We start from the raw sequence: 14,710 nt of genomic DNA on the forward strand, positions 1-14,710 counted from the left end.
GGCGGGGAGGTACTGATTTGATATTAACAAATGGTGAAGGATAAACATTTGTCTTTTGATATATGGCCTTCAGTTAGATATATTCCTTAAAGCTTATCTCAGCTGGATCCTAAAGTAGAGAAGATCTACAGAACGTGTGCTCCCTATGTTGTATGGCCATTCCTAAAGGATGAAGTTAAATGTCATTCAGCTTTAGGTCAGGAGAGCTGTATCTCAGAACTCTAGTACTAATCAGCCCTTTTAAGTCCTCTTCAACTAATTACTCTTCCTAATCTAGCAGCAGGAGTCAACTGGAAGAACTGCAGACTGCTGGAAATATCAGAAGGGAAGCAGAAAGCCTTCCTCTGTCCGTGATAGAAGGCTGTTTTTATTTGGAGAGAAATAGAAGAAAGAAATAGAATACAGGAGAAGGAGCTCCAAGCTTCATTAAAGTCATCTCCTGTTGTTCAACACTGGAAAAGCAATACTATCGGAAGTGCCACTGTGGCTTCTCATTCACTACCAGCAGCTGCCACTGTTGGCAGAAGGTAAAAGGACTTTTGCTGCCCTAGAAATCTGAAGAAGAAGGCACTTGAGGAGAGACCAAGAAAACAAGCTTAAGTAAAGTATTTCCCAAAGACCCTGCAAGATGCTCTAGAGGGACAATGGATTTGCTTTTGCCTTTACTGTCAGGAATTTGTTTCTTTGAAAGGAAGTGACCATTAATTGGAGAACAACCAGAGTGCCACCATGTGGTGCTTCTTGTATGGGCTCCTGTAGGCAGAGGAAACAAAGCCGGCAGATAGATAATATTACAACATGTAAACAAAGATGTTCAGAAGCTTTCAAAACGGTGAAATCATATCTCATTACAAAAAGAATTCTTTTTTCTGTAAGTCATGAAATAGCTTGAACAACATTGTGGAAGATATATAGTAGTGCTTAGCTGAAACTGAATCATGGCATATGACCTTTGCTGTTATAGAATCACAGGCCAGGAAGGGACCTGATATTTTGTCTGACTTTCTGCCTTAAGGCTGCATCCTCTGTGTATTCATCCATACCCCACTCCCTCACTTCCCCCCTCCCCGCCGCTATGTTAGCTGATGACATCCACATGAAGGAATCTGCAGAGTTACATTTCTTTCTTGCTACATTTATATTTTTAGAAATAATGTGCATTTTTAAATTGTCAGGATCCATTCCAGAATTTTATTCTGTATGAGGACTCAGGCTTAGAACAGGTAACACCATAATGAAAGGTGTGCTTCTTAGCATTCATGAAGGGCACTACACCCATACATCTAGATCAAAGGGAACAGTTCTAAATAGTTTCTATACACATACAGATGAATAATTATTCAAGTACACTGTTGTATTTGGCACAATACCATTTGGCAAAGTAGGAGGGCCTTCTTTGTGGCTGCCCCTCTTCTTTGGAACATCCCAATTCATACAACCCCCTCCTTAGTGGTTTTTAAAACCCTACCAATTTTGCCAGGAATTTGCCCTTTAATTATTATTTTTTTAAGATTGTTATTGTTCACCGCCTAGAGTCTTTGGAGGAGATGGTATACAAGAAACTTTGAAAGAATTAATGAATGAATGAATTGATTAATTAATTAATGCAGCTTCTAGGAACAAGATCACTATAATGATCATTTTAAAGTACAATCAGAAGGAATCTAGCCCAACTCCTGTCCTGAGCCTTAGGAACACCATCTTATTTCACAACATACAAAATAGATTCTGGAGCTTCTGGATCTCACCATTCCTCCTCACTTCACCCCGCCAATGCCTACTACTGCTCTGTCCCTACAGCTTGAGAGATGTTTCTCTCCCAGAACCAGCGGCAGACCAATGTATCACAGCAGCACCTCAGGGAAGGCACCAAATGCTGCCTTTCCTCACATCCCCAGTGGGAGCCAGCCCCCTTTCAAAACCAACCCTTGCATAGGGTTGCCATATTCTGGCTCGCCAAATCCAGGTGCCTAATTTGCATATTATGTAAACTGGTGTGCAAATTAGCAGCTGCACTTTCCAGTTGACTTGTATTTGCTCTGGATATCTACCAACAATTGTTACTGGGAAGATATATTTGCCTGAACATTTTCCTTGACATATTAACAGCAATCTAACAACAACAAAAAAGCACAGCTTTCTAATTAAGACTGCAATTCTGTACACACTTATTTGAGAGAAGACTGGATTGAAACCAATGATACTTACTTCTAAGTAGGCATGCACTGAATGTAAAGCCAAGAAAGTCTTTAAACATTACAATACACAGCATCTTAGGCAGGTAGTGATTCACATCAAAAGCAAGCTATCCTCTCAACTGCCAGTTAGAGATCCCCTGCTGATAACAAACAAGACAACATTCCTCAGGGGATTACTGTACTTGTGAAAGTGAAACCCTCCCAGCTAGCCTCCTGTGCTCTTCCTCTGGACTGGGATTAAGTCCAGCAGTTCAGCAGGATAGTGACTGGACGTTTTGCTCCATAACTCCACTTCTACAAGGGCTAGAGCTTAGCTTTTAAAAATATTATTATTAAATGAAAGCTGAAATTGGGGCAAATCCGGGTGAGCTAAACTGAAATCCGGGAGAGATGCTTAAAATCCAGGTGATACCTGGAATTCCAGGGGGCATGGCAATCCTACCCTTGCAACCTTTGAAAGTGGTGCAGCAGGGAGGGAGGAGGGAACATTACTAGCAGCCTCCTCTCCCCCCGCCCCCCATGCTGCTTACAACCATTATAAGCAGAGGTGCTCATTGAAAAGCTTGCAAGGATCATTCCTAAAGAGCTGCTCTGATGGTGGCAGTGGGAAGGCCCATCTAGTCCAGCATCTTGTTTCACATAGTGGACCACCAGATGCCACTGGAAGCCTACAGGCAGGAGTTGAGGGCATGCCCTCCCTCCTGCTGTTACTCCCCTGCAACTGGTACTCAGAGGCATCCTGCCTCTGAGGCTAGAGATGGCCTATAGCCTTCCGACTAGTAGACCTTTCCTCCATGAAATTATCCAAACCCCTCTTAAAGCAAGGTTTTCGGCTGTTACCACATCTTGTGGCAGATAATTCCACAAGTTGATTATGCGCTGTATGAAAAAATACTTCCGTTTGCTGGTCCTAAATTTCCCGTCAATCACTTTCATGCGATGACCCTTAGTTCTAGTGTTATGTGAGCGGGAGAAGAATTTCTCTCTATCCACTTTCTCCTCACCATGCATGATTTTATAGACCTCTATCATGTCTCTCCACAGTCGCCTTTTTTCTAAACTAAATGGCCCCAGGTGTTTTAGCCTTGCCTCATAAGAAAGGTGCTCTAGGCCCCTGATCATCCTGGTTGCTCTCTCTTCTGCACCTTTCCCAGTTCTACAATGTCCTTTTTTAGATGTGGTGACCAGAACTGTACGCAGTACTCCAGGTGTGGCCGCACCATAGTTTTGTATAAGGGTATTATAATATTAGCTGTTTTATTTTCGATCCCCTTCCTAATGATCCCTAGCATGGAACTGGCCTTTTTCACAGTTGCCACACATTGAATCAACACTTTTAAGGAGCTTTCCACCACGACCCCAAGATCCCTCTCCTGGTCAGGCATCGACAGCTCGTTGAGCTGTCAATTAGTACACCGCCCCCAATTTTCATCTCAGGATGATTAATGATGAGTTAAAACACGTGTTCTTTCCAAAGCATCTGTTTTCCTACAAAGCTGTATACATTTGGGAATGGCTTTTAAAACATTTTAATCTTTGCTCCCTGTCCTAAATTCCACATAGCCGGGGTGTGCTGATTTCAAAGATTGTTGCTTGTCCTTCTCTGAGTGGAAGGAGGGAGATACGCTGTACTGTCTGGGAGTTCTGTAAGCAGCAGAATGGCCCGGGCATTTGACAACATGCATTTGACAATAGTCAAAGAATGTGATAACAACCATGCATCTGAATCCCTGCCCAGAGGAGCCTCCAGTTTAAATTTAAATAGCATAATGGGAGATAACAAAAGGGAGAGGATCAGTATTAGACATTGGACCATTCTGGTATCTCTTTGCAACTTTTTTCCAGCTCCAGGGACATTTGCTCTTAAGAAGGGAACAAGCTTTGCACTTTTTTGGTTTTGTTACAAAGCAGGAGGCTCATGGCAATTCATGGTTGAACATAATTACTGAGTATTCTACTTTCATGTAGATATCCATCATATTTGAGTAATATAGTTTCAAATGCTAGGCTTGGCAACATTAATATAGAGCACTATGAAGTCCCTGCAAAAAATTCAGAGAGAATTGCTTCAGCCTCAGAAACAGTAAATTAAATTCTCTTTTCTTACAAGTGTGGGGGGGGAAACCTTAATTGCGTTTATATGTATCAGGTTAGTTGGCTTACTTTCAGGTACACATTATTCAGTTACTGATAGGGAGTTTAATATGAACAATCGTGATTTATTGTGGTTGTTTACCACTTGAAGCAGTGGATTGGAGGAGGGAGAAGCAACTTGAGCATATAACCCTCTTTGCCACTCATCGCTGCTGAGACACTGGGTCTTTTAGTGCTGATATAATCCTTGGTTAACATCCAGGCCAACAAAGCCCTGGTGCTATGGGGCATCAGTGCAACATCAGTGCTTCTGAAGAGTTACATAGGAAATTGCCTTATACCAAGTCAGACCATTGGTTCATCGAGCTCAGTACACAAACAGGCAGCGGCGTCTCCAAGGTTGCAGGCAGGAGTCTCTCTCAGCCTCATCTTGGAAATTCCATGGAGGGAACTTGGAACCTTCTGCTAGGGATGTGTGAGCCGGCTCGAAGTTGAGCCAGCTCGCACTTGAACTGGCCCAGCTCGAGGGCTTGCCCTTGAGCTGGACCAGGCCTGGTTCAGCTCAAGGTCAAGCCAAACCTGTCCGGTCCAGGGCTGGTTTGGTCATGAGCCAGACCAAGCCTGGCTCTAGTGTGCACAGGACCGGACCAGACCCGGTTCAGTTTGAGTCCGGTTCTACTGAAACCGAACCGGGTTTTCAGGTTTTCTGCACACACTTCTGCATGCCAGCACACAGGTGCTCTTCCCAGAGCGGCTCCATCCCTAAAGGGAATATCTTACAGTGCTCACACATGTCTCCAATTCAAATGCAAACCAGGGTGGACCCTGCTTAGCAGAGGGGACAATTCATGCTTGCTACCACAAGACCAGACTAATGCTGTAATGATGCTTGTATGGAGGAGGGCAAATTTTGATGACCTCTCTTTCTCAATCAGGGACATATTTGCGGGTGGCATAGAATACTTCTGGGGGAAAGGCTAAGTGTTCTCTCTAATTTTTTTCATCTGTGTGCGGAATGAGTTTTGTTTTGAATGGAAGTATCAAGGCAGTGTATGCACACATGTATTCAGAGTGGGACCTTCCTAATTCAATCAGAGAAGGACCTAAAATTAATGGAGTGGACATAAAAAAATCTGTGAGTGTGTGCAAGTGCACACATTTTAGAGGGAAGGGAAGTTGTCAGGATCCCCCCCCCACTGCACAAGTGGTGGAGCTGAGTGGGGGAGCTCAGTTAGCTAAACTCTTCAGAAGCACTAGTACTTCATCCATAGCCCTGGCGCTTCATTAATGTGAATGTCAGCCCCTCTGTCTTGGCCGGTTGATAGAAGTTTTGTTTGTTTGTTTAAAAAAAAAATCTTTCTTAGGCCTTACCACAGAGAGATTCTTATATAGCCTTTCCCCCCATCCCATTTTCTCAGCTGAAGTTGGAGACAGACTATTGATTCAAAGTAGATTCAAGTCCCCATTTTAGCGATGAAGTAAACTGGTAGGGTGGCCAGTCTCGCCAATCACTATTCTGTTTAAGGCAGCTTCCAACACTGAAGAGGGATTTTTGTTGGGGTGATGCAGGGGGGAACTGATAAATCCCTCCTCCACCTGTACCATGGGCCCCATCATGACTGCCCCACCAATCCCCTGCAGCTTCTACTTTTGTTAAAAAAGAAAAAGGAAAGCAATGCTATATTTAGCATCACATTTAATTTGGCCCTCATGTGGTAAGCACAAAAAAATGTTCACAAGAGGGTCTGCTCATGTGAGCAGTGTAATATTGCATAAGATACTCATGGAAGATTCCAGCAGCTTCTTCCAAGAACAAGAAATGCTAGAAATGGAAATTTTAATTATTTCAGTAAGAAGTCCTGCTCATGGCAGGCGAGGCAGTGAGAATAATATTATTATTTATTTATTTACACAGTCAGACAGGTGTTATTGACTGGTTTGTTTTATCCAGACATCGGGTCCTTCCCAAGGACCTGGGATGGCTGAATTTTATTGTCAATGTTATTGCTGTTGTTATAGATATCGTCGCAGAATATAGGCTGTTCCCAGTAAAGTTGCATTTTGTAATTGGCTGATGGTGATTTCTATGGCCCCTATGGTGTTGAGGTGCTCTTCAAGGTCTTTTGGAACTGCACCAAGGGCGCCAATTACCACTGGGATTATGTTGGTCTTTTTTCTGCCACAGCCTTTCAATTTCAATTTGTAGATCTTTGTATTTGGTGATTGTTTCTATTTCTTTTTCTTCTATTCTGCTATCCCCTGGTATTGCTATGTGGATTATTTTGACTTGTTTTTCTTTCTTCTCGACTACAGTTATATCTGGTGTACTGCGTGGCAGATGTTTGTCTGTTTGTAGTCCGAAGTCCCATAATATTTTTACATCTTCATTTTCTTCAACTTTTTCAATTTGATGGTCCCACCAATGTTTGGCTACAGGTAGCTTGTATTTTTTGCAGATGTTCCAGTGTATCATCCCTGCTACCTTGCCATGCCTTTGTTTGTAGTCAGTCTGTGCGATCTTTTTACAACAGCTGATTAGGTGGACCACTGTATCATCTGCTTCTTTACAACGGCGGCACTTGCTGTTTGTTGTGGATTTTTCTACTTTTGCTCTTATTGCATTTGTTCTTAGTGCCTGTTCTTGTGAAGCCAGTATTAAACCCTCTGTTTCTTTCTTCAAGTTGCCATTCTTAAGCCATTGCCAGGTCTTGGTGATATCCGATATTCCACTTATATTGTGCAAATATTGACCATGAAGTGGCTTATTTCTCCATTTTTCTGCTCGGTTCTAGACTTGTTCTTTCTTGTAGGCCTGCTTGGTTTCATTGGTGTTGAATAGTTTCGTGTTATTGACCATTTGAAGTGCATCTTCTTCACTGTCCTTGATATATTCTTCAAGGCCTCTTTTCTCCTCCTCTACTGTTTGATGGACTTGCAACATTCCTCTTCCACCTGAGCTGCGAGGGAGGTATAGCCTATCTACATCACTGCAGGGGTGCAGAGCATGATTGATGGTCATTATTTTCCTGGTCTTACGATCTAGCACCTCTAGCTCTGCCTGGGTCCAGTCTATTATTCCTGCAATGTATCTGATAACAAGTATAGCTAAGGTGTTCATGGCTTGTATGGTGTTCCCACCATTGAGTTTGGACTTTAGGATTTTTCTAACTCTCCTGATGTATTCACTTCCAATTTTTCTTTTAACTTCCGTGTGTGCAATGTTATCAGCCTGGAGTATGCCCAAGTATTTGTAATGTTCTTTCTCTTCCAGGTTCTTGATCTTGCTTCCATTGGGCAGTTCTATTCCTTCTGTTTTTCTTATTTTCCCTCTGTTCGTTATTAATGCAGTACACTTGTCTAGTCCAAACTCCATTGCTATATCGCTACTGAATATACGGACAGTATTTAGCAGTGATTCGATTTCTGACTGGGACTTTCCATACAACTTCAGATCGTCCATGTACAGCAGATGGTTGGTTTTACTTGATGTTTTAGATGTTTGGTATCCGAGGCATGTTTTGTTTAGTATTTGTGAAAGTGGGGTCATGGCGATAACAAACAACAGAGGGGGTAGTGAGTCCCCTTGGAAAATGCCTCTTCTAATGCTAACCTGTCCAAGTGTCTCGCCATTGATTGTTAACTGTGTACTCCACATGCTCATTGCTTTTTAAATAAATATCTGAATGTTTTTGCTGACACCAGTTGTTTCTAAACATTTTAGTATCCATGTGTGAGGCAATGAATCGAAGGCTTTCTTGTAGTCAATCCATGCAACACTTAGATTGGTTTTTCTTCTCTTGCAATTTTCTAAAATCATTTTGTCAATCAGCAGCTGGTCTTTTGTGCCTCTGGTGTTCGGGCAATTTCCTTTCTGTTCAACTGGAAGCTGTTTGTTAGTTAATAAGTGTTGCATCACTTCATCTGCTATTATTCAAGTTAATAATTTGAACATGGTTGGCAGGCAGGTTATCAGTCTATAATTACTTGGCACTGCGCCTTTTGTTAGGTCTTTCATTATGAGATGAGTTTTCCCAGTTGTTAGCCATTGTTCAATATCACCTCCTTGCAAAACGTGATTGAACTGTTTTGATAGTTGTTTATGAAGGCTTGTTAGGTGTTTAAGCCAAAAGCCATGCAGTTCATCATCGCCTGGTGCAGTCCAATTTTTAATTTTCTTTGCTCTTTCACTTATTAATTCTGGTGTTATTATTATATCTTGCATTTGTTGGTTACATTTTTTTACCTCTTTCATCCAGCCTGCTTTTTTATTATAATCTATTGGATTGTCCCATAATTTCCCCCAGAATTGCACTGTTCTTTATTTTTTATGTCTTCTTTATTTGGTGTTTCGACGTTTCTTGCAGTTTCTCCTTCTATGCTTTGGTAGAAACGTCTCTGATTCGACTGGAATTGGAGATTCTGCCTGTGTTGTGTGATTCTGGCTTCATATCTGTTATTGTTGCTGCCATTCGTTCCTCGGACTCCATCACGGCTTTTAGAAAGCTTTTAAAGACTTGGCTTTTTACCCAGGCTTTTACATGATTGTTTTCTACTGCGGCTTCTCTGTGTTTCTATTTGTTGTATTTGTTGTGTTGTTTTTATGCCTGTTTTTATATGTTTTTGTACTTTTAACATGATGTTTTTATTGTGTTTTTATTGTATGTTTTTAACTTTTGTAAACCGCCTTGGGGTTATCTTTTTAATGAAAGGCGGTATATAAATGCATAAATAAATAAATAAATAAATAAATATCTGCTAATCTTTGACACTGCTGTTATTTGCTGCTTTATTATTTCCAGGACTTCTCTAATTTCCCTTGAATCTAGGTGGTATTTTTGGATCAGATACTGTTTGGTGTTTTCATTCTTCAGCTTCTTGTCTTTCATATCTTTCAATTTACTAGCATCTGATCTAAGCCTGGTGATTTTATTTTCTAATCTAATCTTCCACTTAGATGACGTACTACTTTCTTTTTTTACAGGTCCATTGATCTTATATCCGAGCTCTTGTGTTGTTATTGTTGCTGCACTGTACATGAGTTGGTTTGTTTCTTGCAAATTATTGGTTGTTATTTCTGCAAGTGCAGCATCGACATCTTTTAATGCCTGAGCAAGTTGTTTTTTGGCAGCTGTTTTTAGTGCTGGAAGTCGAATCCTGGTGGTTGTTTGGTTCATGTGCTCAGTTATTTTTTGCTTTAGTTCTTGTTGCTTTTTTGTTAAATGGCATTTGGGTTTTCGAGGTACAGGCAAAGGGGAGGTTGCCTGGTTTTGATTTTGAAACAGTTCAGCAACAGTGGCATCCTCTATTTCCAACACCTCCTCCACCTGCGCCTGAGCAACTGCTTCAGTTGGTGGTAATTCTTCTTCCATATCCTGAGCCTGTGTTGCTCTTTGCAGTTCTTCCAGCTCAACTCCTGTGAATACTTTATTTCTTATTATGAATCTTCTCTGGTCTGCTAGCCTTTGTTCTGTTATTTCTGTGTCTGGATGCTTCTCTTTCCAAATTTGGTACATTCTTTTTAAATAACCTCTTCTAGTTGGACTAGACTTGTAATAGCAGATCATTATTTCCTTGTTGGCATTTTTCGTTTTTTTGTGGGTTTTTTTGGTTAAGCGACGTTTCTTCCAGTAGCCTTGCAGTCTCCAGCCCTGGTTGCTCCATTGAAGAGCCTGAGTCCTGTTGCCCACTTGCCACCAGATGTCCAGGGACTCCAGCACCTGGTGCGGTCCTTGTTGACCCAGGCGACGACCAATCCAGTATAGCTTTATTAAAGTTACATCTCACCATATTGTTGATGGGAGAGGCACTCTTTGTCTGGCTCCTCTGGTGAGACCTGTCCAGTATGGTTGGACCTCTGGAATAGCTCTCACCTTCCTCAGAGCACGCAAGCCCCACAATCACGCCAAGGTAGTGCCTCACTGGGGGATATTATTATTATTATTATTATTATTATTATTATTATTATTATTATTATTAATTCAATTTTTATACCGATCCTCCAATAAATACTCAGGGTGGTTTACACAGAGAAATAACAAATAAATAAGATGGATCCCTGTCCCCAAAGGGCTCACAATCTAAAAGGCTCACAATCTAAAAGGCTTAAGCATCTCTATTTATTCTAACTAAGCATCTCTATTTATTCTCTGATGTAATGAACAGCAGGCAGCTGTGTAATGCAAGTTTGACTTACAGGTGACCTTCTTGAACTGGCTAAACCATCACTTCCTCAAATGATTCCATCTTCATGCTTGCTTGGTCCTAGTCATTTCCTCTGCAGACTGTCTTTCTATATGATAGTTTTCATGCTGTGAACTAATAGCTTCAGGAAACTGAGTTGAGACCAGATGACATATTTTCCTGGTGGCCGCAGTCTGGACATGAATCGTGATGCCAGGGTCAGCCCAGTAGTTACCCAAGGTTCACCATTTCTGTTTTTGAAATTTCTTCTAACAATGCCCAGCACATCACAGAGTCCATAAAGGTAGAACTCAAAATGCGAAAATATATACTTTTCTTATTAGAACTGCAGAATAAAAAGGAATATATTTGAGAGGTGCACCACAGAACGGGTTGAATAAATGATTGAATCAGTATTGGTTTTATCAGTTATCATAGATGATACAAAAGAAAGAAAGTGCGTATGTTCAAAACACCCAAAGAACCCCAGTCACTCTATACTCTCAAGAGGAGAAAGTGAATATGTGAGTGTTCTTAAAATATACACATAGATATTTACTTTCCAGTGGAATACTACTTAAATGAATAGAAACAGCTTTATACAATTACAGGAAATCACATCCTGGTTTTATATGGAAGCTTTGGAAGGGTTTCAAGTAGACTTCGCCAGTGATTCTTTCAGTGCTCTGGTACAAACTTGGAATAACCAATTATTAGCAAGCCAGAGGTTACCAGTTCAAATGTCCGCTGGTATGTTTCCACCTATATCAGGCAGCAGCGATATAAGAAGTTGCTGAAAGGCATCAGCACATACTGCGCGGGAGATGGCAATGGTAAACCCTTCCTGTATTCTACCAAAGACAACCACAGGGCTCTGTGGTCGCCAGGAGTCGACACCGACTCGATGGCACACTTAACCTTTACTGATTGGTGGGGGGTCAAGACCTGAGAGATGGTTTAGAGCTGCTTGTTCTCTGGATGGGGTTACACTACCCCTGAAAAATCAGGAACGTGGCTTGGAAGTGATCCTGGATCCCAAACTCTCTGTGGTTTTTTCAGGTTGAGGCAGGAATCCTCTTTATCAGCTTCAGCTGAAATGTCAGCTACGCCCATTTTGGGAAATAAATGACCTTAAAATAATAGCACATATGCTGGTAACCTTCAGGCTTGACTTCTGTAATGCACTCTATGTGGGGCTGCCTTTGTACGTAGTCCAGAAACTACAACTGGTACATAATGAGGCAGCCAGGTTGGTCTTGGGATAACCTGAAGGGACCATATAACACCAATTTTTAAAAGAATTGCACCGGCTGCTGATATGTTTCTGAGCAAAATACAATGTCCTGTTATTACCTATACAGCCCTCAACAGCTTAGGTCCAGGGTACTTAAGAGAGCACCTCCTTTGTCATTAACCCTGCCACCTCTTAAGATCACCTGTGAAGGTCCTGTTATGATTGCCACCAGCTCATCCGGTGGCAACTCAAGGCTGGGCTTTCTCTGTGGCTGCCCCAGGGCTTTGGAATGCATCCCCTGTCAAAATAAGAACTTCTCCATCTCTGATTGCTTTTTAAAAGACCCTTAAGACACACCTATTTTCCCAGGCTTTTAATTAAAATTAATTTTAAACTGTTTAATTGTTTTATTCTGTGAAATTTTTTTTGTTCTGTGAATTGTTTTTAATTGTTTTTATTCTGTGAGTGTTTTGTTTGTTTTATTTTTATTTTGTAATTTGGATTATGTACACCACCTAGAGAGAGAGATATCAGGTGGTATATAAATATGATAAATAAATTTATCACTACAATGCACTACATAGAGTTAGTTGGTATTACTTCTGATGGAAGAGATTTCCATCTTAACACCTGCCAGATGTTGGCAGATATCCAGACTAATTTTGTGCTGACACACTGGGATTTTCCATTACATGAGGGGGAAAGGGTAATTTTTGGCAGTTCCCCTTTTCCACTGCAGCCTTCTATGCAGGGGCGTAATGATATGGCGGGCAGGCAGGGCACATGCCCTGGGCGCCACCCTGGTGGGTCACGTGGGGGGGCGCCAAAAAGTGGCATCCCCACCCCCACCCCTGGATTGCCCGCCGAGTGTGGCAGCGGGCGGGCGGTGGCGATTCGGCAGCGGCGGCAGGTCGCCCGACGAGTGCGGCGATGGCTTGTGGCTGGCGGCGATGTAGCGGTCCAAGCAGCGGCGGATCACCCACCAAGGAGTGCAGGCAGAGTGACGCTGAGGCCTGCCGTCTGGCCCGGCGTCACTCTGCCTGCACTCCTCGGCGGGCGATCCGCCACCGCTCGGGCAGATACATTGCCACCAGCCACCAGCCACCACCGCACGATGGCGGGCGGCCCGCCACCGCCACCGCCCGCCACTGCCGAATCGCCGCCACCGCCGCCGCACTCGGCGGGCGACCCGACGCCGCCCGCCACCGCCGAATCGCCGCCACTGCCGGCGATCTGCCACCTGGGGCACCGCCAGCACAGGTATGTGGGGGGCGGGGCGGGGGGGGCGCCATTTCAGGGCTAGAGCTTGCCCTGGGCGCCGTTTCCCCCCGATACACCACTGCTTCTATGTCTCCCAAAACTATGTCCTTGAGGGTCGCCCAGTTCTCAGGGGAATATTTTAGGGAGATACTCAGTTGCAGAGGGAAGCAGTGATTTCTGAAAATCACGCCTCCCCTTCCTGCAATGGAAAACCCTGGCATGCCAGTGTAGGATTAGTCTAGATGTCAGCCATTTTGTTTATATAGAGCAAGAAGCATTCATTTATAACCTTAAATGGATTAAAATGAGTGTCTAGTTCCCTGTAGAGCCCCTAAATCTAGGCACTATGAAATAGAGGATAGAAGAATGTCACAAATAGTATCACATTACTGAAAAAGCATACACATTTTGCTAGTCCTGAAACATAAAAACATTTATTTTTGACATCCAGCAGTGGTTCATGTGAGCTTAAAAAGCATTTTTACATAGTATGCTAAATTGATCTTTCTCCTGTGTAGTGTTTAGAAATAGAGTTCATTTTTTTTGTTGCAGTTGTAATTAGTTTATGTATAAGGTTAATCCAGGCCAGGTTTTGCGAGAGATCCAGAGAGAGGGGAGCTAGGGTCTCTGCAGGCTGGCTTTGTGTGAGTCTGAATAAAACTGTTTCTTCAAACTATTTCGAAGTACTTCCTTCAGACCCCAGGAAAGAGCTTGATATCTCACATCCTGCAGATTCCTTTTCTGTGGTGATGTATTCCAAATATTGCCAAGATTGCCAGGAAGGTTTGTGAAAAAGGTTTCTCAACTGCATGTGCAGGTCTCTAGAATTTGCACTATATACGCTGCAAATTAGCCATTTGCAGCCTAAGGGGAATTTGATTAATCAGAATTACACTACATTGGAGCAGATAATTAATGATGGCTGTGATGTTAAAGATGGAGACAATTCTCCATTTGCCTGTTTTGAACACATCAGTGCTACTATTTCCAAATGAAAGCTGAGGGTGTTTTTTTTTTTTAATGGAAATGTGTCTATTCTATGCCCAGCTTTTAAATTACAAATTTCTGCACCAGCATTTAAATAACAATGCTTTAAAAAATAGACTCCTTGGAAGATGATGAATACTTTCTGCTGAATAACAGAAAGGAGCAATTGGAGCGATTTTTAAAAGATACTTATGTCCTATTAAGGACTAATTTTGTGTTCAGTCAATTTTTTAAAATAATGATCTATTATATATTTATAATTTACATGTTCCCAAATACAGCAAGATGTACTATTGTGTGCACTTTCAATGGCTCCAGTACTTGAGAAAATTTTCTCACCACTTATTTCCCAGCTGTACTCAGTTGATGTGATAGCACTGTGTGCAAATATATGTAATACTCTTGTCAAGTTGAAATGTATGTTTGGATTAAATAGAAAGGCGTGGTTGCAGTTTTCCCATCATGAATCAGCTTTTCATCTAGGCCATGTCCCCAGGCCAGTGTTTGCTGCATCATGTAAGGTGAGAAGGATAACAAATGCATTCCTGGGAAAGATGCACATTCTTGTAACCTGTTTCTTTAAAATATTGTAGACACATCTTCTCTGGGAGAGAGAGAGAGAGATGCATGCATAGCCTTTATGGTGCTATATTTGCATGCACACATGTGTGGACTGACATCTTCAACAAGTAACACTGGAAGCAGCCCAGTGCTATGACCTTGGAACACTGGCTTTGAGCCCCATTTCAAATATGAA

Source organism: Hemicordylus capensis, chromosome 4 (genome assembly GCF_027244095.1).
Source record: "Hemicordylus capensis ecotype Gifberg chromosome 4, rHemCap1.1.pri, whole genome shotgun sequence".
NCBI lineage: Eukaryota > Metazoa > Chordata > Lepidosauria > Squamata > Cordylidae > Hemicordylus > Hemicordylus capensis.